A 25,169-nucleotide genomic window follows, 5' to 3' on the forward strand; every position below is an offset into this window, starting at 1 on the left:
AAATTCCGATTCTACTCTTTTGGTGTTCCCTTCTATGTGGGCCACACGGCAGTCATGTCCACATGGTTGACCCTGTACCTGTTTTGATTTAATCCTCCCTCCAGCCCTTGTGACCTCCCAGTGTCTCCACAGGGCTGGGCCTCTGTCCTGTGGCTCTGCTCCTCATGGGTCCAGGAGCAGGGAAGGCAGTGCTGGGGTCCTTCCTGGTGGACAGGGTTGAGGTTTCTCTCACTGGGCACGAAAACCACCTAAGACTGGGGGAGGGCATGCACCAGTAACCTGCTTCCTCAGAGAGGACTTATTTTGAGCTCATCTACACATTCCCTGGGAGTCCTGAGGAGCTTTCTAGACTTCAGGGTTCCTGCATGTGAGCTGTTGGGTATGAGATGTTAAAGAAAAAATATTATTTAACTTGTAAAAAAAAAACTATTCATGGCACCCTTCGGGCATGGTAAGGCAGACTTTCTCAGGGGGACTATCATGATCGGTATAGGGTCTACTGCAAGGGGGAAGGAGATTTCGCTCCACTTGCCACCACAAACTAACTGCCCCAGTAACTCAAAGGAGGTTTCAAAGCACTTAATTGTTTCTCAAAGGTGTTTTTTAGTTATGTTAAGAGATGCAATCACCAACTGCACTGAGCCGGTCCAAACTCCACCACAAGAGCGAGGCCTGTGCAGACGGGCTGAAAAATGTCCAAGAGTTACCTTGCTTCATTTTAATGTTAAGCTCTCCATCCCAGGAGGAGCTTAGGCCTTTTTACTATAACATGTGATATCTGTGGAAGCATGTTTTCAAAGTGCCCCTGGGCAAGTGAATACCCACCTCTACCGTGATGATGAAAGCTCACTTTTGAATATTCATTCCTCACCGGAAATAAAAAGTACCTGTTTTCCCTTGCTCAGGGGCCACGACTTTGGAAGTGATTTCTTGTGGTCTCTTTATTTGCTGCAAATAAATTTTACTTTGTGTGGCAATTATTTCTGGTGAGGGCTTTGATTTCAACTCACCAAGAGATGAACTCACTTTGGTTCAGTAACTCTGAATACAACAAGGAAAAGTAGGAATTTATAGCCAAGGAGCAGGGTGGGGTCAGTGGATGGAAAATTACTAATAGGAAACATCAGGGGTAAGGGAGGATTCTGGCCAAATTGACCTACCAGGATTCTTGCTGAAGACAGGCCGGGGTGATCAGACATCACTGGGGGATGGTGGAGGATGAGGAACTGATCAGATATGAGGGTGATCAGATATCGAGGGTGGGGGTGATTGCCAAACTGACTTAGCAGGATTTTTGCTAAATTTGGACAATGCAGAGACAAACATGAAAGCCCCAAAGTCAGGGCTTGGTTGAGAAGAGAGTTCAGAGGAGCCTAAATAGAGTTTGGTCAAAGAGAGAATCTTGGTCAGGGAGCAGGTGTTGATCGGTGCTCAGAAATCCACGTATCATGACAATACATGACCCGGCACTTCTGTTGGCCTTGGGCCTGAGTCCCAGAGGACAGAGTGCTGCTGGTTGTGTCATCCTCAGCGTTTCCTGCTACCTGGGGTCCTCCACCCAACAGCCGTGCCCCTGTCAAGAGTCAGGAAGAACACCAGAAGCAGAGGACTGGAGGACAAAGGCCTTCTTGGGCTTCAGCAAAATGAAAGCTGAGGGCAGGAGCTGGGAGTGGAAGAAAAGAATTTTCCAGATAAAAATGGCCTGCAGGAGCACTTAGCTCTTCTCATCTCCCTCCACAGGGCATTTTCAGAGTTACTGCTTACTTCTCTTCTAGTCTTCTCCAAAACCCTGCTCCCTGACCCCTTGGGCTGCCAGCCGGCTGGTGCAAACAACCCCAAAGAGCCCACTTTAAAGCAAAGCCTTTGGAATAAGTCCTTCTCTCACTCAAAAGTGCCTTTAAGTGTAATTGTTGCCCAGAAACCACTTAACCCATTTGCACTCATGTTAGTACACAGCAGACTAATAACTTGAGACATTAACCACGTTGGGTTTTTCACTTCGAATACCACTAGCATTTGTACATTGAGATGGGAGGCTGCCATTTGCCCCAGGGGGGAGTTGTCAGGCAAGGATTAGATTTATGGTGGAGAAGGAGGCTGGGTCCCTGAATCCCTGCTTAGGAGAGAGCCACTCTTACAGAAGCCCCACATTAGATATAAAGAGACAAGAAATAAACTTTTTTGTGTTAAATCACTGAGCCTTCAGGGTTTATCTGTTACTAATACAATGAGCTCCACACTATGAAGACTGAGGCCATTTATCTAGAGTTAACTGCTCTTGTCAAATTCAATGCATGGCAAATGTAATCTGACAAGTCTCTCAGTTGTTTGGCAGCCCTTCAGGTTTTGACATCAGCTGTTATTGTGCTGCATGACAACTAGGCATCAATAATAAACATTTCACAAAAATGATTATAATAGCTTTTGCTTTTTAAAAGACAAACTGATTTCCTACTCTTTTTCTCCTCTGGTACCTACACTTGGCATCAGTCAGTAATTGCTTCTGATATTATGCACATTATCATCCTTAAAACTGTGGCATTAATAGGCAGATAATATCTAGAACATGGGGGTTGACAACCCTGCTGCAGTCTAGACTGGTCATATTATGACTGTGAAGGGTAGCAGAATATGCCACCCCAAAATATACCACTTTGGCACAAGAGTTATTTTGGGCTGAATGCAGTTGAGAGGAAGCAGATAAAAGAAAGCTCTCTGCCCTCCCCCATTTGCCTAAAAGCAGGAAATAAATTTGTAAATGTGTCCCTCCTCCCCTCCCTACTAGGAGAGACAGAAGTTAATCACCAGAGATAAGGTGAGACCCTTATCAGCCCAGAGACCAGCACCCAAGAAAATTATATAACAAATTTTGCTAAAACTAGCCCTTATCTACCATTAGTTTCCCTGTATATTTGCCTTCCCACAATTTGCCGCCCTAGAAACTCAAAGTTCTTTTTCTTTGTCTTGTCGTTTCTCTAAAAACACATTGTTCTTTTGTTAAGAGGCTGTATAAGCCCACGTTCTAACCACTCTCTGAATTACTCATCACTGTGTGCTCCCATGTGTATGCATGATGTACATGTTAATAAACTTCTGTTTGTTTTTCCTCTTGTTAATTGTCTTTTGTTACTCTAATTTGCAGGGTCTCCACCAATGAAAATAAGGTAGGGAAAAAGCGGTTTCTCTTCCCCTACAACTGGAACTTACCTTCAGGTCTGGGCTCCCCTCTTTTATGTTGGAGAGAAACAAAGTGGAGCCTAAGAACACATCAACCAGGATGGAGAAGGGGTTCAGAAACGCCATATGGGAGAGGCGGAGGGACTGAGAGAAAAAGAAAATTCCGGGAAGATGTGGTAAGTGTCTTAACCTATTTGAAAGGCTGTCAAGTTGAAGAGGGATTAGATTTACACTCTGGCCCCAAGGGGCAGAAACAGAACCAACTGACTAAAAGCTCCCAGTGAGAAATATTTCAATAAAGGAAGAACTTTCTAGCAGGGTAGGAGTATCCGAAAATGGAGATAAATGTGGTGTGAAGAAGGAAGTTACTGCTGATGTAAAGGAAGAAAGGGATGGGAGAGAAGAAAGGAAAAACCAGAGGCTTCTATACAGAAGTAACAGCACCTTCTGGTTTCATTTGAAGGTTTGAAGTAGTTTTCTGCCTTAGGTTAGCTTTGAGTCAGACTGCTTCATTGTTCTGGAAAAAGCCACTCCTAAAGAACCTTTTGTTATGCAAATATGGAACAATGACACTTTTCTGGAATGACAGGTTTGAGAGCCTGGCTCTCAGGAACTGAACTGCACTGCATAATAAAGCAAAATATTTTTTGTTTTTTTGTGAGAAAAGTTGCATCTCTACTATGTTTCTGGGAGAAAAATGTTTCTTTCCTAAACATGGATTTGAACTACATGCACTATTTGTATCTTACAGCTTGACCTTGTGGAGGTGTGAATGTGTGCTCTTCTTGTTCAGCAGTTGCTCAGGAGAGATTCCGCAGATGGTGGGAGGGCCAGGCCAGCCCACCTTCACCCTGAGCTGGAGACACAGCTTAGACTATTCATGTCACACTTACCTTCCAGGAATGAGTGAACCAGACTTGGAGAAAGTACTGGTGTAGAATTTTCAGCTTTTGATGGATCCATTTGGAGGATTTAGGGTAGTGTTCCTCAGAGCCTGGTCCAAGGACAGATATATTCAGTTTAAAGAATAATTATAAAACAAACATCTGTGTAATCAATCACCAGTCATAACAGAACATTGATTTCAAGATCAAGTACCCTGTATGTCTTCCAGTCACAAGTGCTCCATTCCATTGCTTGTCTTTATAGTTTTAACATCCATGTATCCCTAAAGACCATTTTCTTAGTTTTGACTTTTTGAACTTTACTTAAATTGAATCATATTGTGTGTCTCCTTCTTTGGCTATTTTTACTCATGATTCATCCATGTTGCTGTCTGTTGCTATGTTTCATTCCTTCATAGTGCTGATGGGTATTCCATCTACCACAATTTATTTGTCCAATTTACAGTTAGTGGGCATTTGGGTTATTTCTAATTTTTTTGTTATTAAGGCAATGGTGCTATGGACTTGCTTGTGCAAGTTTCCTGAAGCACATGTGCAAGAATTTTTCTAGTGTGTGGTTCTCACAATGTGGTCCCAGCGTCAGATTACCTGGGAACTTGTTAGAAACGGAAAATCTCAACTCACTCTTCAGACCTACGGAATCCAAAATGCTGAGAGAGGGAGAGGTCCAGCCATCTGTGTTTTAGCAAGCCACCCAGCTGTGCTAATGCCAGAGTAAAGTTTAAAAACCATGCTCTAGCGTATGTATCTAGGGGTGAAATTGCTGGGCTCATGTTCAAGTTTGCTAGATGATGTCAATCTGTTTTCCAAAGTGATTATGCCAATTTACACTTTATTGGCAATGTATGAGAGTCTCTTTTTTTCCATAGCCTTGTCAATACTTAGTTTTGCAAGTGCAGGCCCTCTGAGACCAGTTCAACAGACCCCATCTCTTATCACCAGAGTAATTAAGAATTGTCTTTCAGGAAATTTGCAAAGTCACATAGTCAGAGCATGCGCAGAAGAAGAAACCTTGACCTGAAATGACCACAGAACCAAAGATTCTCCTCCCACAGAACCAAAAGACAAGAACATGACCGAAACTTAAAAGTTGGACTCTTAGCAGAAGCAAGGTGTTGATCATTCAGGAATATCTGGTGTTAAAATTCCTTCCCCACCTTACTATAAACGTTTAAAACCTTACCATAAATGTTTAGAACCTTACCATAAATGCTTGAAGCCCACCAATCAAAACCTGTCCCACACATGTTTCCATGTGCCAGCCTGTTCTCCTTAACCTCTTAAATTTTGCCCCAAATCCTGAATTGGGGAGACAGATCTGAGGGTACCCACCCTCTGTCTCTCTGCAGATTGATGTTGCAGAATAAAGCTGATTTCTTTTCCCAAAAGCTGATGCCGTAATTAATTGGCTTTTTTATGCACATTGGGTAGGACAACTCCATTTTTGTACAGTAACAGTTTTGTCAGTCTTTTTACTTTAGCTATTCTAGTGGGTATGAAGTGGTACTTTATTGTGGTTTTACTTTGCATTTCACTTTTCTTTTCTTTCTTTTTTTTTAAGGAAGATTGGCCCTGCGCTAACATCTGTTGCCAATCTTTCTCTTTTTCTTTTTTCTACCCAAAGCCCCGGTACATAGTTGTATACAACATAGTGGTAGAGTTGTAGCTCTTCTATATGGCATGCTGCTTCAGCATAGCTTGATGAGCGGTGAGTAGGTCTGCGCCCAGGATCCGAACTGGTGAACCCCAGGCCCCCGAAGCGGATTGCACAAACTCAACCACTACGCCACCAGGCTGGCCCCACATTTCACTTTTCAATAGAGAGATTGAGCAATGTATAAGATAGCAAACTCAACATATTCAATTTAGGATATTATTTTGTGTGTGTGTGTGTGTGTGTATGTCTGTGTGTAGAGTAGTTTTGTATAGGAGCACCTGGTGTAGGGAAATACTGGAGAAAATGCAGAAACTCAAGGGTAGCAGCAGTGAATCTGTCACTACCCTTAAGCCAAAAAGATGGAGAATCCCATAAAGTAGGCCACCTTCAGAGGAGCACTGACCTGTGCAGAATATAGTTGGTCCAAGGCAACTGTTCTCAGGGAGGAAACCAGAGGAAAAGTACTCTGATCTCACTCTCCTCCTTTCTCTGAACTCCTCTGGGACTCTCCATAGGGAGGCATGTTTGATGAATCTGCAGCAGCAAACAGAGGACATCTAGTCTAGCACAAATGTCTTTTTCATATGATTTTAGCCATTTAAGTTTCTTTTTTTGAGGGGGAAGTGCTTATTCAAGACTTTTGTATTTTTTTCTTGTTTATTTGTAGGCATTTAAATATTTGGAATTTGTACCCTTTGCCAATTATTTGTGTTGCAGATATCTTTTCCCACTGTGTAGCTTTCTTTTATGTTCTTTTAATGGTGTCTTTTGATAAATAGAAATTCTTAATTTTCGAGTAGTCTCATTAACAAAATCTTCTTTTGTGGCTAGTGCTTTTTGTGTCCTATTTTAAAACTATTTACTGCCTTGAGGTCATGAGGATATTCTCTTTGATTAATTTCTAGAAGATTCATTATTTACATTTCAAATTTAGATGCAGAGTTGATTAACCTGGAGTTTCCACCTTTGTCATATCGAATGTTCACATGTGTGTGACTCTGTTCCTGGGCTCTCTTTTCTATCATTGGTCTATGAGTCAGTCCTGGCACCAATATCACAATGTCTTGACTGCAGCAGTATTGTAGTCAGTCTTGATTTCAAGGAGAGCAAGTCACTTTGTTCTTCAAGAGAGTTTAGTTTATCCTTGAGCCTTTGTATTCCCATATAAATTTTAGGATGAGTTTGTCAAATTTACCAAAAAATCCCCAACATACACTTGAAATTTTTAGTGAGATTGAATTGAATTTATAGATCAGTTTGGGGGAAAATACACATTTTTACAGTGTTGAGTCTTCCTATCCATGAATATTGTATACCCCACTCCATTTATTTAGACATTTAATTTTTCTCAAAAATGTTTTATAGTTTTCTGCATGTAAATCTTACACATCTGGGCTGGCCCTGTGGCTTAGCGGTTGAGTGCATGTGCTCCGCTGCTGGCGGCCCAGGTTGGGATCCCGGGCACGCACCGATGCACTGCTTCTCTGGCCATGCTGAGACCATGTCCCGCATGCAGCAACTAGAAGGATGTGCAGCTATGACATACAACTATCTACTGGGTCTTCGGGGGAAAAAAAATAAAATTAAATAAAAAAAATTAAAAAAAAATCTTACATGTCATTTTTTGCTTTATAACTAGATAGTTTGTATATTTTGATGTAATTTAAATGATATCTTTTTAAAATTTCATGTTCTAATTCTGTTGCTGAAATATAGAAAAACAAAAGATTTTTGTATGTTGAACTTTTATTAGCAACATTGTTAACCTTCCCTAAAAAATTCTAATAGTTTATCTTAAATTCTTTTGGATTCTCTCTGTATACAATTGTTTCACCTGTGAATAATGGCAGTTTTATTTCTTTTTCCAACCCTTTCAACTTTTTTCCCCAACACTCTTCTACACTGGATAGGCTCTCATGTACAATGTTGAAAAAAAATGATGATAGCAAGCATTCTTATCTTGTTCTAGATATGCTGCAGTTAGTTTCTAAAATACTTTTCAGATTAAAGCAGTTACATTTTGCTCCTAGTTTGCTAAGAGTTTTTTTTTTAATTACAAACGTTTGTTGAATTTAATCAAATGAGGCAATCATATGACTTTTCCTATTTTCTCTCTTACATTTATTTATTACCTTTATTAATTTTAATTACATTTATTAATTTTTGAATACGAACCCAATTTGCATTCCTGAATAAATCCAATTTGGTCATGATATGGTATCCTTTTTATATATTGCTGGATTTAGTTTGCTAATATTTTGTTTGGGACTTTAACATCTGTGTTCATAAGTGAGATCGGCCTAGTATTTTCCTTTCCTGTTATGAAATAGTCAAACAACCTTGGAATCAAGGTTTTTTAGGCCTCACAAGGTGAGTTCAAGAGTGTTTCCTGATTTTCTGTTCTCTGAAAGAGTTTGTATAATTTTGACATTATTTTTTTTCCTTAAGTAGTTGGTATAATTTGCTGGTGAAGTCATCTGGGTCTGGAGTTTTCTTTAAGGAAAGGTTTTCAATTATGGATTCAATTTCTCTAATAGTTTGTGATTATCAGGATTCTTTTGTTTCTTTTAGTAAATTGTATTTTTCTAGGAATTTATTTCATCAAAATTTTCAAATTTATTGGCATAAAATTATTCATAATATCTTCTTATTGTCTTTTTAATGTCTGCATTTAAAAGATAACTCCCACAGGAATTTAGAGAAAAGAGGAGAGTGAGATCAGGGTATCTATCCCTAGTTCTCTTTCTGTATATATGTCCGCTTTTCATTTCTGACATTGTTTTTTTATATCTTCTCTTTTTTAGAAAAAAAAAAATTAGTCTTTCCAGTGGTTTAACAACTCTATTAATCTTTTCAAAGAACTGATCTCTGATTATATTGATTATCTCATATATTGATTATATGTTTGTCTTTTATTTCATGAATTTCTGCTCTTATCTTTCTTATTTTGTTTGCTTTTCTTTCTTTGGGTTCAATTTGCTGTTGTTTTTCCACTTTCTTGGAATGAATGATAGCCTTTTTAAATACAGCCACATGCCGCGCAACAATGTTTCAGTTAGCGATGGACCATATATATGGTGGTGGTCCCATAAGATTAGTGCCATATAGCCTAGGTGTGTAGTAGGCTATACCATCGAGGTTTGTGTATGTACACTCTATGATGTTCACACAATGATGAAATCGCCTAATGATGCATTTCTCGGAATGTATCCCCATCATTAAGTGATGCGTGATTGTATAATGTCTTTCTTTTTTGTGTGTGTGAGGAAGATCAGCCCTGAGCTAACATCTGTTACCAATCCTCCTCTTTTTTGATGAGGAAGATTGGCCCTGGGCTAACACCCGTGCCCATCTTCCTCTACTTTATATGGGATGCTGCCACAGCATGGCTTGATAAGCGGTGCGTAGGTCCATGCCCAGGATCCTAACCTGCAAACTCCAGGCCACTGAAGCTGAGTGCGCGAAGTTAACCACTACACCACCAGGCCGGCCCCTATACTGTCTTTCTAAGAATGGTGTTAGCTTCATCCCACAAATTCTGATGTGTAGTATTTTTATTATTATTTAGTTCTAAATATTTTATATTTTCCACTGTGATTTCATCTTTTATCCGTAGGTTATTTAGAAGCAAATTGCTTAATTTTCAAACATTAGGGGGATTTTTCTAGCTATGTTTTTGTTATTGACTTTTAGCTAAATTTCATTGTGTCTAGAGAACAGTTTCTGCAAGACTTCATTCCATTAAAACTCGTTGAGACTTGTCTTATGGCCAAACATATGGTCAATTTTTCTAAATATTTCATGTGCAACTAAAAAGAATGTGTATTCTGCAGATGTTGGGTGCAATGCTCTACATATGTTAATTAAGCCGGTTTTGCTGATACTGTTTTTTCATATATTCTAAACACTTTCTATTTTTTTTAATATGCTTGTTCTATCAATACTGAGATAGAGTGTGTTAAAATTTCCAACTATCATTGGGAGTTTGTCTATTTCTTCTTTTATATTTGTCAGTTTTTACTTATACATTTTGAGGCTATTTTATAGCTGCATGCAGACTTAAAATTTTACATCTTCCTGGTGGATTGAATCTTTTATCATTATAAAGAGTACATCTTTGTAACTAGTGATGCTTTTTGCCTTAACATCCACTTTATGTGGTTTTAATATAGTGATACTAACTTTCTTTTGGTTAGCTTTTACATAGTATATTTTTTCCATCTTTTTTCCTTTCAAACATTCCATAGCCTTGTGTTTAGGCAGTCTATCCAAAACACTTTATTAAACCTGACAATCTTTGTTTTTAATTGAACATTTATTCTGTTTAATTTTATAATGTATTCTGGTATATTTGTCCTCCTACCTCTATGTTCCTTTTAAATTTATTACTAGATTGTTTATATATTTAGATACTATTTAAATGGTGTTGCATACCATGTCATTTACTCTATGTCTCAGCTTTCCCACTCCTGAGTAATTTTGCAGAGAAGCTCATGCACAGGTCCACGAGGGGCTTGCGTGAAAATGTACATCATAGTGTTGTGGCAAGAATTTGGAACAACTGTGGAAGCAAAACTACTTCTTTGTCCTCATGCAATTATGAGTGTGTGCATCATACCCCACGGTCTCAGGACAGAACATTTCATACACTGAGACAAAAATCAATAACAACAACTATAGCAAATGACAGGCTTATCTGTCTAGTTCTGTTCCCCGAAATAAATGAAAGCCTTAGGGTATCCCCTATGTTACTGACGGACTAAAGGAAACAGCTCTACCCCTGACTTTGGCAATGCTGATGTCTGAAGACTGGTGATCACCTTCATGGACAGGAAAATCATATGAAAGGAACAAATGCCCTTTTCCCACCATGAACAGATGAATGAGAGCTTGGTACCATTGGTAACTTTGTACCTTTTCCTTTCAATACCTGTTGTGGTTTTTATTTGAAAAACCAGTTCTTCTAGGGGCCGGCCCTGTGGCTTGGTGGTTAAGTGCACGCGCTGCGATGCTGGTGGCCCGGGTTCGGATCCCGGGTGCGCATCGAGGCACCACTTCTCCGTCCATCCTGAGGCCGAGTCCCACATACAGCAACTAGAAGGATGTGCAGCTATGACATACAACTATCTACTGGGGCTTTGGGGGGAAAAAAATAAAATCAATAAAATCTTTAAAAAAAAAAAAAAAAAAAAAAAAAAAAAAAAACCAGTTCTTCTAAAGGTTAACTCCTTTGCACCTCTTTGCATGTAAACTTCTGCTTTTCTTTTCCTAATACTCTTGTCTCTGAGTCTTCTCATACAACCCAGGTTTCTATTACTAAAAATAAACAAGTAAAATGTCGGGGATGCAACCATGAAGCGCTACCAGCCGTTACAGGAAAGGTTGAGATCCATACAACAACACACGGCTTTTTTAAAATACGATGTTAAGATAACATTATACAAATATGATTTTGCATGTTTTAATTTATTTCATCCTCGCAGCAATTCTAGATATAAGCTTCATGGAGGCAGGAATTTTGTACCTGGAACAGTGGCTGGCACATAGAAGGCCCTCAGTCAATATTTGTGAATGTTTGTTGAATGAGTCCTCGTGGAAGCATTGAAGATTAAATAACTTGTGTAAAGTCGCCTCATGACTAAGTGGCAGAGCTGGGATTCCAGACATACTCCTACCGGTGTGCTCACTGTCTTTAAGTGACAATGATATTGCAATGTACCACTTGTGTATATTAAATATGCATAAACACAAAACAATACCATTATTTTTCAAAAATAATGCAAATTCAAAGACTTAGGCAAAACATTTTTGAGTGTGTGTGTATGTGGTGGAGAGGCAAAGGAGAGTCACGATCAGTCATGATGGAAAACAAAATAAAACACAGAGGGGACTGGTTCACCCTGAAGATGATAGTCATGTGTTGAGGAGGAGGAATAACTCAACTCCTTGCGTCTGTGGCCCCTGGATAAATAAATAGCAATTTTATAACAATAATAATAATAAATAATAATGATGATGATGATGTTGATAAATGATGAATGGAGGTAAGAAAGCAGAGATAGTAGGTAAAAACAACTCTCCCAAAAAGTTTTGCTCTGAAGGGGAACAAAGAATGGGGCAGTAGATGGAGGGGAATGAGGGTTCAAAGGAGATTTTCTTTTTCTTTTTTTAATAACAAGTGTATTGAGATATAATTCACCTACCATACAATTCACTCATTTAAAGTATACAATTCAGTGGTTTTTAGTATTTTCACAGAGTTGTGCAACCATCACCACAATCTATTTTAGAACATTCTCATGACCCCAAAAAGAGACTCCATTCCCATTAGCAGTCACTCCCTGTTTTCCCCAATGCCTTCATTCCTAGACAACCGCGAATCTACATTCTTTCTCTATAGATTTGCCTATGTGGACATTTCATATAAATGAAATCATATAATATGTGGCCTTTTGTGTCTGGCATCTTTTACTTAACATAGTTTTCAAGGTTCATCCATGTTGTAGCGTGTTATCAGTAGTTCATTTCTTTTAATGCCAAATAATATTCACTGTATGATTATACCATATTTTAATTATCGATTCATCAGCTGATGAACATTTGGGTTGCTTCCACTTTTTGGCTATTATGAATAATGCTGCTATGAAATCCATGTGCAGGTTTTTGTGTGGACATTTATTTTCACTTCACTCGGGTATATATCTTGGAATTTCTGGATCATATGGTAACTCTATGTTTAGCTTTTTTGAGGAACTGCCAAACTGTTCTCCAAAGTGGCTGCATCATTTTATATCCCCACCACTAGTGTAAGAGGGTTCTAATTTCTCCACATTCTCACCAACACTTATTATTATCTGTCCTTTTGATTCTAGCCATCCTGGTAGGTGTGACGTGGTATGTCATCGTGCTTTTGCTTAGCATTTCCTGATGGCTAATGATATTGAGTATCTTATCATGTGTCTTTTTCTTTTTAAAGATGAGTGAAATAAAAGTAAATTTGTAAAGTGATGCAAACAACCTAGTAAAGGGAGAACTTGATATGGGAGATATTGGAGATCTCAGTAGGAGCAAAGCCCAGGAAGAGAAGAGAGGGGATGAGATCTAGACCTCAAGTCAAGGGACTGGCTTCCATTAGGGGAAGGATACTTCAACCCACCCCTGAAGAAGAGCAGGCTGGAAGGAATGCAGGTAGGATTCTAGATTTGGTGATGGGAGGATGAAAGCCTTCCTATCTGAAAGCTTCTGTTTCACAATGAAGTATGATGTGAATTCATCTGCTGAGGAGGGTGCAGTGGCAGAAAGTGTGGAGAGTCTGAGGCAAGAACAAGAAGATATGAGATAGTTACCCCAGAGAGCAGGAAGCAGTAGGCGTGTTGGGTGGCTTTGAGCACCCCACGTCAGGCTTGTGGTCATGAATTTCAAATGCACGGGTCAGCCTAGTGTGAGATTTTCTCTGGAAACATTTAGTGGCTTGGGTACAGGTGGAGAGAAAGTGGTTACAGAGGTTTGGTCAGAGCAAGGATTTTGCCAGAAGAGAAAGGAGCAGTTGAATGGAGGGGCTTGGAGAGGGAGGATTTATGAAGATGGGCTCTGGGCTCTAAGCTGGACAAGGAGAGAAGTGAAGACAGGAGGGGCTGCTGAAGAAAGAGATATGATGTGTCTCAATGTAATCAAAGAATCGCAGCCAAGAGGGTACTAGAGCAGGTGAACTGGAAGGACAGGAAGTTAGCTGGGATTTTTTTTTATAGACTTTTTTAGAGCAGTTTTAGGTCCACAGCAAAACTGGGTGAAAGGACAGAGATTTCCCATATATCCCCTGCCCTCACACTTGCACAGCCTCCCCCGTTATTAACATCCCCCACCAGAGTGGTGCTTTGTTGCAATTGGTGAACCTACACTGACACATCATTATCACTCAAAGTCCGTGGTTTACTTATGGTTCACTCTTGGTGTTGTGCATTCTATGGGTTTGGACTAATGTATAATGACATGTATCCATCATTATGGTAGCATACAGAGTATTTTCACTGCCGTAAAAATCCTCAGTGCTCTGCGCATTTATCCCTCCCTCCCCACAATCGCTCATCAACCCCTGATCTTTTTCCTGTCTTGGTAGTTTTGCCTTTTCCAGAATGTCATACACTTGGGATAATGCAGTATGTAGCCCTTTCAGATTGGCTTCTTTAACTTACTGATATGCATTTAAAGTTGTTCCATTTCTTTTCATGACAGAGTTGGGATTTTGGAAAGGGAAATTTCAGAGCTGGTGCAGTTCTTGGTGATGACCTTGGTGAAGGCTGGAGCTGGCTACAGGAACCCATGGCTGAAGTGGAGTGGAGGAAAAGATTGTCAGAGGTGAACAAATGGAGGCACCCAGAGGCCAGGATGTTGGGTGAGTCATCCCCAAGGGCCTGAAGGAGTGACCCATCCCACTGTCAATCACCCTGGGAAGAGACAATTCTGAGGCAGGAAATGAGTGGGACCAGCAGAGCCACAGTGTCCTTTCCCCGAGCCTTAAGAAGTAGAGCCCAAGGCTTTGTGAATGGTGATGGGGTGACCCAGATAGGCTCCAGGTGGGTTGTGGGTGCTTTCAAAGCTCAGATGTGGGGAGAGAAAGGCTGGCTTCTTCCTGAGTGAAGCAGGCTGGAAGGTGGGCAGGGTGTGTCCAGTAAGGATACCATGGGTTCTGTGATCCCTGACATCTAGTGTGGAGGTTCATGTTTGTTTTATGGCTGTGCCGTGAGGCCCTTAGCCTCCGCTTTCGGTAGGAAACCTAAGTGTTACAGTCTGGTTTTTGCTGTCAGGTGGGGAATTGAGGGAAGGGCCTGTGCCCAGCTTGAGGGATAAGGTCAAGGCGGCCATGTCCACCAGGGAAGAATTCCCAAGGGGGTTCTCAGGAACACATGGGGGGAAATACAAGTTCCCTGTAGTCAAAGGGGGTTAGGATAGGTTCCATGACTTGTTTGTCAATAGAAATGTGACATTTTTGTTTAGACAAATGCTAGCAAAGCAGTTACATTTATGTGACCCTGGCACACAATGAGTCCACCCACCACCACAAACGCCTGCCCCCTCCCTCCTCATGTTCGCTTATTTTCTGGTCTTTTTTCCACAAGGCTGCTCTTGAAGTTCATTTGTATAGCATTTCCTCAGCAGACAAAAAGGGAATCAGAGAAGGCCCCTCATCCCTTCCTGATGGCCCACTGATATGGCTTTATGTGCCTACTCTGTGACCCTATCCTCTGTGTTTGTGCCCGACAGCTTGGCATGTAAGGATCTGGGCATGTGAGTGTGTGAGCACCTGTGTGTGTGGGGACCTGCGTGTGTGAGGACCTGGGTTTGTGAGGACCTGGGTGTGTAAGGACATGAGTGTGTGAAGGCCCACATGTGTGTAAGGACCTAGTTATGTAAGAAATAGGTGTGTGAGGACCATGTCTGCTTACCATTTACAGTTCAGCACCACACACCTGAGAACATTCTGAGACGAGCAGCAGACAGGGGTGCTTATAATGAAAGGGCAGGCCCTGAGCCAGGAAGTGGCGTCTGCCCTTCACCATAAACTATCAAACGGCAGTTTGAACAAAGTTTATGGCCTTGGCTTGGTTCCAGCCTTGAGGTCTCAGGCTGCAAATTACCCCAAAGCTGTAGATCCTGCTGGTGGGGCTGAGGCCACCCTGGGTTCTGCGGTGGGCGAACAGATCGCATTTGGGCTCCCTCCTCCCGCTCTTCTTTGTGTCTGTCAAAATCAAATTGAGATGAACGTCCTGACTGGCCTTGACAGGAAAAGAAACCACACAGGGCTATGTGATTTGCAGTTCAGCTGTTTTGGAGAGATGGCAGGAATGGGGAGAGAGGAAGAGAGTCCTCATCTCTGGAACCTTCGGAGGCGGCCAGGTCTGTTTTTAGCTTCTGCTGGTGGGGCTATCTCATTCTTCCCCTCCTACTCTGAGCTAAAGCTCCAGCAGCTGGGCTCCCCACGGGCGGGCTGGGGGCTTTCCTGTCCCCTCGGCCAGCTCTGTCGGTTCATGGGACTGTCCTGTGGTTGTCCTACCCAGATGCCCCCAGCAAGCTGCGAACGAGGGTCTGAGGGAGGCAATTTGGAATAAGATCTGCTAAAAGCAGAATTGAGAGCAGGGAAACATGGAATATCAGCATAGCAGGGGAGACCGCGAGGACGGAGAAGCGCCGCATAAATCTGCATGGCTAATAAAGTCAGGACAGAGCCTCTGAGAGCCCTGGGACATCAGGTCGAGGACAAGGGGGAGTTGTGAACTTGCGAGGAGGAATACACAGCCAGGCAAATACTCTGTCGTTTTGGAGAAAGAGGAAAGGAGGGAGGGGAGGAGAGGGCAGCTGTGATTTCTAACAAGTGAGGGCACAATGAGGCAATTGTCGGCCAATCAGAGTGAAAGATGGAATTTGAACCGAGGAAAGGGACTAGAAAAGACCCCTGGGGACATGAGAGTGCCGCATTCTTGTGCCTCCTGAGACTCTGTGGGAGGACAGAGAAGAGCAGTCGGAGGCCTGTGCTCCTCGGGATTAACACTTGTGTTTCGGATTTCCCTTTGTGCAGATTTCAGTGTACTTGGAAGAATGTCCCTGTGGGGCGGTGGACAGCCCTCCCTGGGGAGTGGCCTCTCCCTACAGGCCTTGCCTCCCTGAACTGCGTGACAAAGGGCAAGGTTCTTGGCAGAACCCATCCTTTGGCAGGTGGGTTCCCCTTCCCTCTCCTCGGCTTCTGTTTCACAAAATGCTGACTCACCGGCAGATGGGAACTCCGAGATCTTTTGGGAATCCCATCCTTCTCGTCCTCGACAGGTGGCCGTCCAGCCTGGACTTGAGCACGTCCACAAACAGGGAGCATATCACCTCACAATGCAGCCATTCTCATTTTGGCCTATTTTTAGTAAGTTTTTCTTTTATATCAAGAAAAAAATCTATCTTCCTCTAACTTCTACTGATTTTCCTATCTTAGAGTCACGCAGAATAAATTCAACCTCTTTCCAATATGGTAGGCCCATAAACATTTTTAGGATTGCTCTCATTTCCCAATAAATCTTCTGCTTTCCAAATAGTTCCAGTTCCTTCACCCCTATCCCTCGGGAACAACTTCCTCACCACCTGCCCTCCCAGTTGCTCTCCTCTGAGTATGCATCAGCTTTTCACTTAGTTGTTGTGTTCTTTATTCATTCATAGCCCCAATTTATTCCAACAGAGACTTGAAGGAGTTTGCAAAGCATAAACGATAAGCAGGATTATACAAGCAATGGAGGGAATGTCAGTGAAGGGAAAATAAATGCAGGAAACATTGGCCCCAGGTAAATGCAGCACACAGACATATGCCATACAGTGCTCCAAACTGGGCTGTATGTAGGCCCTAAATTTACCTCTGAACCCACTGGCAATCAAGTCAAAAAGGGAAAGTTACACATGGGTAGTTATACAATTCAACGTCCTTAGGGCGAACAGAAACACAGCTATTCCTAGATCTGGAAATGAAAAATTTCCTAGTCCTCCTAAAGAAGAATGCACCCAATGATTTTCTTACGATAGGTTTAATAACACTCTTACTCAAGCTGTTTCTATAAAGTCGTCTCTCAATGTAGATCTAGGTCTTAACTCCAAAGTGCAATTGCAATAAAAGCGTATGCTCCAGTTTGTTAATGTGCCTCTTAAAATGTGGCAATAAAATATTTCAAACCCAATCTGACCAAAGAAAATTACAACAAGCTATTTCTGCCTGTTTTGGGACACTTGATTTCTATTAATGCAGCCTACAGTTGCATTAGCTTTTTGGGCAGTGACATTGCTATTGACTCTTTGAGGCAGTCTACTCAAACCTATTTCTGCTGCTGTGACAGGAACTGAATTTAAGCCAAGCTGTCTTCATCTTTTAACTTGTGCAATTGATTTTTTGAGCTTAAGTGCAGGACTATATTGTTTATCACTACAAAATGCCATCTTGTTAGAGTCACTCCCATTTGTTCTGTCCTGTTGATGGACTTTGATTTGGATTACATCAACCAATATACCGTGTTCCAACAAATACAAGACTTTTAATTGTAAGATACATTATTTTTTAAAACATTTACTGTGAGGAAGAGATACTGCCAATTAAATTATGACATGCAGTTGATTGTGTGATGCATTTGATTTTAGACATGTTAAAATGTGCATCTTATAATTAGTGAAATATGGTATTAATATATTCACATTCTGTCATTTGCAATTTGATAATCGTATCCTCCATAGCACCATTTATTGGGTATTCATGAAATGCAGCTACTGATGAAAACGCTGAACTGGACAGGGCCAAGGAGAGGGAGTCCAGTGGACTTCCACAGGGGAGCTCAGGTTTGCTTGTTCATTTGTTTGTATACCCTCTCATCAAATAAATATTAATTTATCCGGTGAATGCACAGAGGACTCAGGTTACAAAAATGAAGATGACCCGGTCCCTTCAAACTCAATCTGGTATTCAGACGTTAATCCATTAAGGCTCACTCTCTGGGCCTGGTTCTTAGGGCACCTCAGAATCCCCTGGACTGAACTATTGTCCACATCAGAAGTGAGGCTCAGTCAGGAAGTGTGACTGGAGGAGGATGGGCTAGAGCAGGGAAGAGGCCAGGACCCAGTACCAGGGCTGGGGACATGGCCTGATCAGGGGTGAGTAAGTAAAGAAGGAGGTCCCAATGCCTGAAGGGTGGGGTGAGCTCAGGCATGACCAGGAAATAGTTAGACTAGGGATATCCATCAGGAAGAACGGGCGCTAGACCAGAGATGCCAGGGTTGTCAATCCTCAGGGTCAGTAGTCAAGCAGGTAACATCCAGAGGTCTGAGCTTGCATGAGATATAGGACACGGGTCCAGGCCCAGATGGCAACAGTCGAATAGGGCACCGAAGGCCGGCAGTGTGTGCTTTGCTTCTGGACAGGGATCAGGGCACCAGGAGGCATAACCAATCAGATCTAAGAACCAAGTTCTAAGATGTAGACTTGCCCCCTTCCCTGAGTTTCCACGGGGTGGGGATGTGGGGAGGTGGACAGATGTGGGGAGAGACGTCCTCCTCAGGGGCAGTGAGCTCTCGGGCCTGGCCTCGGTGTGGAGCAGGGGGAGAGGGACCCGGGCTGCTGACATGCAGCCAAGAAGCCAGGGAGGGACTGCCGGGGAGTAGACAGGGAAGAACACGGGAGCAATGCCTGCTTTGGAGATGAGGTCTGAGAAGGTGAGTGGTTCCCTGACGCCTTGCTCAGGAGGCAGACAGAGAGTGTGGAGGTCTCTGATGTGCGGGAATCCCAGTCAGGAACTGGCTCAGGGCAGAATGGGCTGGTGGGTGACAACACAGGTGCGCACAGCTGTGGGGACCTGGGGAAGGCAGGGACAGAGGGAATAGGCAGTGAGTTCTCATTTCTCCTTTATTGGAGGCAATCGCTTTTTCATCCATCCTTTAAGGTAAGCAATGAACATTGCTTTATTAAGTATCTACTCCCTGCAAGATGTTGGATGGGCTGATGGAAGGCGCTTAAGAACCATCTCTGATTTAAGAATCTCAATAATGAGGAAGGTAAGATGTGAACTCAAATACTTTAGTCTTGAGGATTAAGACTTATGTGGCTGCACCATAGAAGGAGGCTCAGCCATCTCCATGAAGGGCCCCCACGCTGCATGGATCACAGTGCAGTCTCTCTGTCCTAATGCCACAGGCTTTCTGCCACACTGGCCCGCTGCTCTCATCTGTTACTTCAGCGTCTCCTCTATGTCTCTGCTCTAAGATTGGGGATTCTAGTGATAGTTACCTGTGGACTAGACAAAAAGAGAGAGTAAGTCAAGGATGAAATGTATTGAGTGCTTGTTACATACCAGACCCCAGGCTAGGAGCCAGGGGGGCACAAAGATGTGATGTACATTGTCACAGTCTACAGTGACTTACAATTAGATAGACTTCTTTCCATGTTTAAAAATTATTGTGACCCTTCCTGGGACAAAAAGTTTACCCCTTCTTTTTTTACTCATTTAAGTAAAAAATGAGTTCATAGTGGCTTAGAATAATAATTGTAAATCAAATGTAGAACATTGCTTTACTCTTATGTCAGTGTGAAATAGAAATATAATCAATTCTGGCCAATTGCAACTTAATTCTGAATGCAGCAAGGTGCCCAGTGCTCGTTTGTCCGAATAGCTTCATTGTTTGCACTAACTCAGACACACATGTGATTCGGTTGTGCCCTCTCACTTCGAAGTGAGCCCCTTACAAACATCCCATCCCTCTGGTTTTGGGTTTTTGCTTTTAAGCGAAAATGAGATACAAGACCTAATTAAGTGGCGAATTTAGATACGAACTTTAAAAGGGTAGAGATTCTTATAATCACATTAAAGTCTTTCTATTATTAGATAAGCCCGAAACTCATTTTCTCCACTGGGCCAAACTTAGATTGAAATGTGGAAATAGATGATCAAGATTTGGGATTTTGTACTTTCCTGTGAGGGCAGACACAGGCCTCAGCCCTGGAAATTCTTCACAGGGGCCTCATAAAACATGACTCAGTCAGGGGAGATAATGGTGACATTAGTGACAAGAATGTATGGCACCTCCTGGGGCCAGGATCCACGCCAGACGCTGGGAATGCGGGAATAAATACCAGCAGCCAACTGATCGCCAGGTACCGTTCTAAGCACTCCGCATGTAGTACTGCATTCAATCCTCAAAACAACCCTGTGCGCTAGGTATTATTACCTCCCCCTGTGAGAGAGAGTGAAGTAACTTGCCCAGATCCAGGCTCGAGCTAATAAATACAGTCAGGATTCAAACTGGCTCCAGATCCTCCAGCCTTAACCAGTGATTTTAAGAGCCTTGAAATTACCTCTTCCTTTGCCAAATTTTCCAATTCGCAGGACTTCAATTGCAAGGTTAGTGAGGTGAGTTGATAACCTGCTCCATATTGAAAGCCTAATCCATGTCTCCATTTGTCACAGATGTAAAAATCAGGAAGATCATTTTCCTAATTCATTCTGCTAAATAGTATTCTCTGAATCAGCTCGGGCTGCTTTAACTAAGTACCATAGACTAGGTAGCTTACAGACAACAGAAATTAATTTCTTATAGTTCTGGAGGCTGGGAGTTTAAGATCAGGGTGCCAGCATGGTCCGGTTCTGGTGAGAGCTCTCTCCTGGGTTGCAGACAGCAGACTTTTCACAGTATCCTCACAAAGCAGAAAGAGAGCTAGCGAGGTCTCAGGCCTTTTCTTCTAAGGGCACTAATCCCATTCATGAGGGCTCCCAAAGGCCCCACCTCCTAATACTATCTCATGGAGGGTTAGATTTCAACATATGAATTTTGGGGGGACACAAATATTCAGCCTGTAATAGTATCAATGAAGGAGTTGGGAACAAGATGGGTGATTAGGGACCCAGGAGTCAGGAAGGTGGAATGTTAAAGGTCACCATTGGAGAGCAGGGAGAAGTGGACAGGTTCTATTGAAATATTCTTGGCTTCTTTTGTCTTTCTTTTCTGATTTAGATTCTGACCTCATCCCAGGTCTATCACACTGAAGATGCTAGAACAGCAAACTAAGAAAGAGAAGGAGCCCACTGAACTTGTCTGTTCCCTGCTCCTTCCCAGGAGTGGTGACATTTGGAAATCATAACCCCTCGACAAACAATATAATAATAATTTTAAAAAGCAACACACTGTACACTAAGTGTTAGTGACCTTGTGTAATGGGACACAATTGGCTTAGTAAGGGCTGGGGCTTAGACACCATTGGGAAGAGTAGTTAAATGCCATCCTTCTGGGCCGGCCCTGTGGCTTAGCGGTTAAGTGCGCACGCTCTGCTATTGGTGGCCCGGGTTCGGATCCCAGGCGCGCACCAACGCACCACTTCTCCAGCCCTGCTGAGGCTGCGTCCCACATACAGCAACTAGAAGGATGTGCAGCTATGACATACAACTATCAACTGGGGCTTTGGGGGAAAAAAAGGAGGAGGATTGGCAATAGATGTTAGCTCAGAGCCGGTCTTCCTCAGCAAAAAGAGGAGGATTAGCATGGATGTTAGCTCAGGGCTGATCTTCCTCACAAAAAAAAAAAAAAAAAGCCATCCTTCCTCAACATATCCATGGGCACTTGGGTCTCCCTTCTATCTATCTCTGCATCTATTAATTTATTTAGGAATGGGATTTATTAAGTATGGGAGAGTCTTCTCTTCGGAGAAGAGGATTAGGACCTTGACCTATCCCTCCACCACACCCCACTGTGAAGTTCAAAAATATAAACATGTGTGCATGGACTTGGGTGGCTCTGACTGAGGCCAGAGGAAAGGAATGAAGTATGGTGGCTCCTGAGGGTAAGTGTGCCTTCAGGAGGAGAGGGTCTAGATCTACCTAGCACCTACCTAGATGCTACCTACTCTGTCCAAGTATGCCCTGGAGGAAATGACTACGGTAAGTGCATATTGAAAAAAATAATACCTTAGTTGTGCAGAATGTAGGCATTGAGGACTGACAGGTCTACGTTTGATTTGTGGTCTATGTCTTTTGGCAAATTACCCACCTCTGTCTAGGCCTCATCTATAGAATTATAATAATAACTGCCTAACTCCTCAATTGCGATCAGAAATAAATATGAAATAATTCATGTAAAGCATTGAGCACCACATCTGGTACATAGTAAGTACTCAATACATGTTATATAGAAAACCACTAAGTGTACACATATCACTACATTGCTGACTCACTTGGACTTCTGGCAGTTGCCTTGTGGGACAGTCTCCATTGGCTTGAATACTGAGGTCTTCATCATCTGTAGAGGATCCATCTCCACCTGGGAGGGTTGGCCAATTCCTGTACTAGGGGCAGTGGGAATAAGAGGGTCCTGGGAGAGGTAGAGGGAGGTGCCCAGCTGGGCTCTGTCTTTGCAGGACCGTAGGGCTTCGTCATGTTGTCCTACACACCAGTGACCGCAACTAGGGGTGAAACGGTGGCAGGGAAGGCATGTGAGACCAGCAGGTGGGGCCATCAGGAGGCAGCTCAGAGAGGGCAACCACAGGCAGCCACAGAGCGCAGCCTCTCTGGTGTGGGGTGCATGCAAGTTTCTGCTCTCCCAGCAGGGGGCAGCAAGTGACGAGGACAGGCGTTTAAATAACTCGGGGGACTCGGTAACACTTGGGAAGAGCAACTCTGGACAATAGTAAATTTCTTATTAATTTGGGATGGAGTGATTCAGAATGATAATTTGGGTATTAAAGTAAATGTGACTTTATTTTACAGTCATAAGCTGGTGGGGCCAGAGCACTTGAGTTATAATAAATCTAGAATGTCAATAAATTTTAATAAAGGATTTAAACAAAATCACAGCAGAATGAACGCAAATTGCAAAATTAGCTTATGAAAATATTTCAGCCTCACCACTAAAAAGAAATGTAAATTTAAACATGATAGCATTTTTAAATGTCAAACTATCAAAAAATTTTTAAAAATTATACCTTCTGACTAGTTTGAAGAACTTTTATGGTTTGGACTCTATTCATACATTATCTCACTTAGTCCTAATAATCGATCCTAAAATAGTCCTAAGTGTCAATCCCATTTTATGAACAAAGAAACTGAATCTCTAAGAGAATGAGTGATGTAAAGATGTCATTTTAAATATATATGTGTTGATGTCCTCACCCTCCTGAGATGCTACTAAAATAATTCTTTGTTGTGGGAGCTGTCCTGTGCATTGTAGGATGTTTAGCAGCATCCTTGGTCTCTACCTACTAGATGCCGGTAGCAACCTTCCTCCCTAGTTGTGACAACCAAAAATGTCTGTAGATATCGCCAAATGTTCCCCGGAGGGCACTGGGATAGGGGCTATCTGAGGGTGAGGAATCTCAACAAAATTTTTGCAGAGTGGTGTTTGATGGAGCAGGCTGGAGGAAACACAGCCCCCTGTGCCCACAGAGCCACCGTAGGACGCAGAACAGATGAGGGCTGGCTGGCCCTGCAGCACCGCAAGCTTAGAAACTCCAGACACCAAAGAGGGCAGAAGAGAGCTGGAGAATTAAAACCCAGACGATTCGTTAAAAGTCTGTTTAGAGAACAATTTGATTCCTGACCCATCTTGAAGCAGGAGTATGAAGAACTTCAGCAGGGAGATCTTCAGGATATTGGGGAACTCAGTAGAATATCTGATATAATGGTGCATTTAAAAAAGTGTGAATGATGACAAGAAGAGAATGTAAGAAGAAAAGGACTATTAGAAATGCCAGCCCAAACAAAAAGGGACAGGAAAGTAAATGTAATATTAACACAATATGGGTCTGTGTTCAATAGCATTTATGCAGTTATAATTTGTTCCTATATTAATCGTAACATAACAATAAATATATTAATGACAACCACAATGAGATATTGTTATATTATGTCATCATTAATTGTTGATTTATTATTGGTTAAACTAAATATAGTGATCTAAGTTTATTGGGAGGATGCGGGAATGTAAAGTGGGGATGGGGGGGTGGGTATAAGTGCGCTGAATCCTGATCTGTTGCTGCAATAAGTGAGTAGACAATGTCTACAATTTCAAAATTATAGAGCATATTATTGGTGGTAAGCATCTAAAACAATAGCTAAAAAAGTTAAGAATGGGTTGCCTCTGGGTTGTGGACAGGAGGGCAGAGCATAATGAGGCAGGAGACTAGTGTTTTTTATGTCTTTTGATAATATTTATTTTTAAAACAATATGCATATATCATTTTGATTAAAAAATATTTATGATATCCAGACCTGTTGAAACTGTAGTGAGAGGAGCACTCTCATTTCTTGCTGGTGCAAGAAAGTATTGAGACAATTTTGGGGGAAAATAGGATGACAACTGTTAAGAGCCTTAAAATATCCATTAGCTCCAGGAAAGTATCCTGAGGAAGAAGCTAAAAATGTGGGCCAAAATTTGTTTACAAAGCTGCATATCATGTTATTTGTAACAGCAAAAAGTTGGAAACAACGTCAGTATCCAGCAATTGGGGAGTGGCTAAATAGATGTAGAGCTATACAACTAATGTTATACAGCCTTTGAAAGTGTTCATGAAGAACTTTAGTTCTGTGGACACATGCTTACAAACTGTGAAGTGAAAAAAAGCAGGGTACACAGCTAAAAGGTCTTATCTCAACCATATAAAATACATAATTGCAGAAAAAAAGACTAGACGGAAATATACAAGTGTATTAACACTGCATATTTCTGAGATTACGGTAAATTTTATTTTCTTCTCCATTTTTCTTCAATTAGCATGTATTACTTTCATAAGGAGAAAGAACATTAATGTTATTATTTTAAAAGAAAAGGAAATAATCTTGAGTACAAAATATCTTGCTACAGAGCAAAATCTGGAGCTGAGCGGGTAAGGCCTGGAGGGTGGAGGGTGGAGGTTGCTCGTTACCTGCCTCAGGCCTTCC

At 42.0% G+C, this 25,169-nt stretch overlaps 1 long non-coding RNA gene across 3 annotated transcripts; it reads left to right on the forward strand.

Annotated features, from left to right (window-relative positions):
- The first annotated feature begins 3,121 nt into the window (after nt 1-3,121).
- LOC147918010 (uncharacterized) lies at nt 3,122-24,118 on the forward strand. Of its 3 annotated transcripts, none has more exons than XR_015555504.1 (5): nt 3,122-3,353; nt 13,972-14,131; nt 15,521-15,633; nt 16,313-16,449; nt 23,624-24,118. It is a non-coding gene; the product is annotated as an uncharacterized LOC147918010 (long non-coding RNA). The 3 variants fall into 3 exon arrangements; XR_015555506.1 differs by lacking the exon at nt 23,624-24,118 and adding an exon at nt 16,558-17,863; XR_015555505.1 differs by lacking the exons at nt 3,122-3,353; nt 23,624-24,118 and adding an exon at nt 12,721-12,927 and having other exon boundaries at nt 16,313-17,863.
- The last annotated feature ends 1,051 nt before the right edge of the window (nt 24,119-25,169 follow it).

The sequence above is a fragment of the Ceratotherium simum genome, chromosome 2, assembly GCF_057802395.1.
Source record: "Ceratotherium simum simum isolate JZ-2026a chromosome 2, ASM5780239v1, whole genome shotgun sequence".
Taxonomy (NCBI): domain Eukaryota; kingdom Metazoa; phylum Chordata; class Mammalia; order Perissodactyla; family Rhinocerotidae; genus Ceratotherium; species Ceratotherium simum.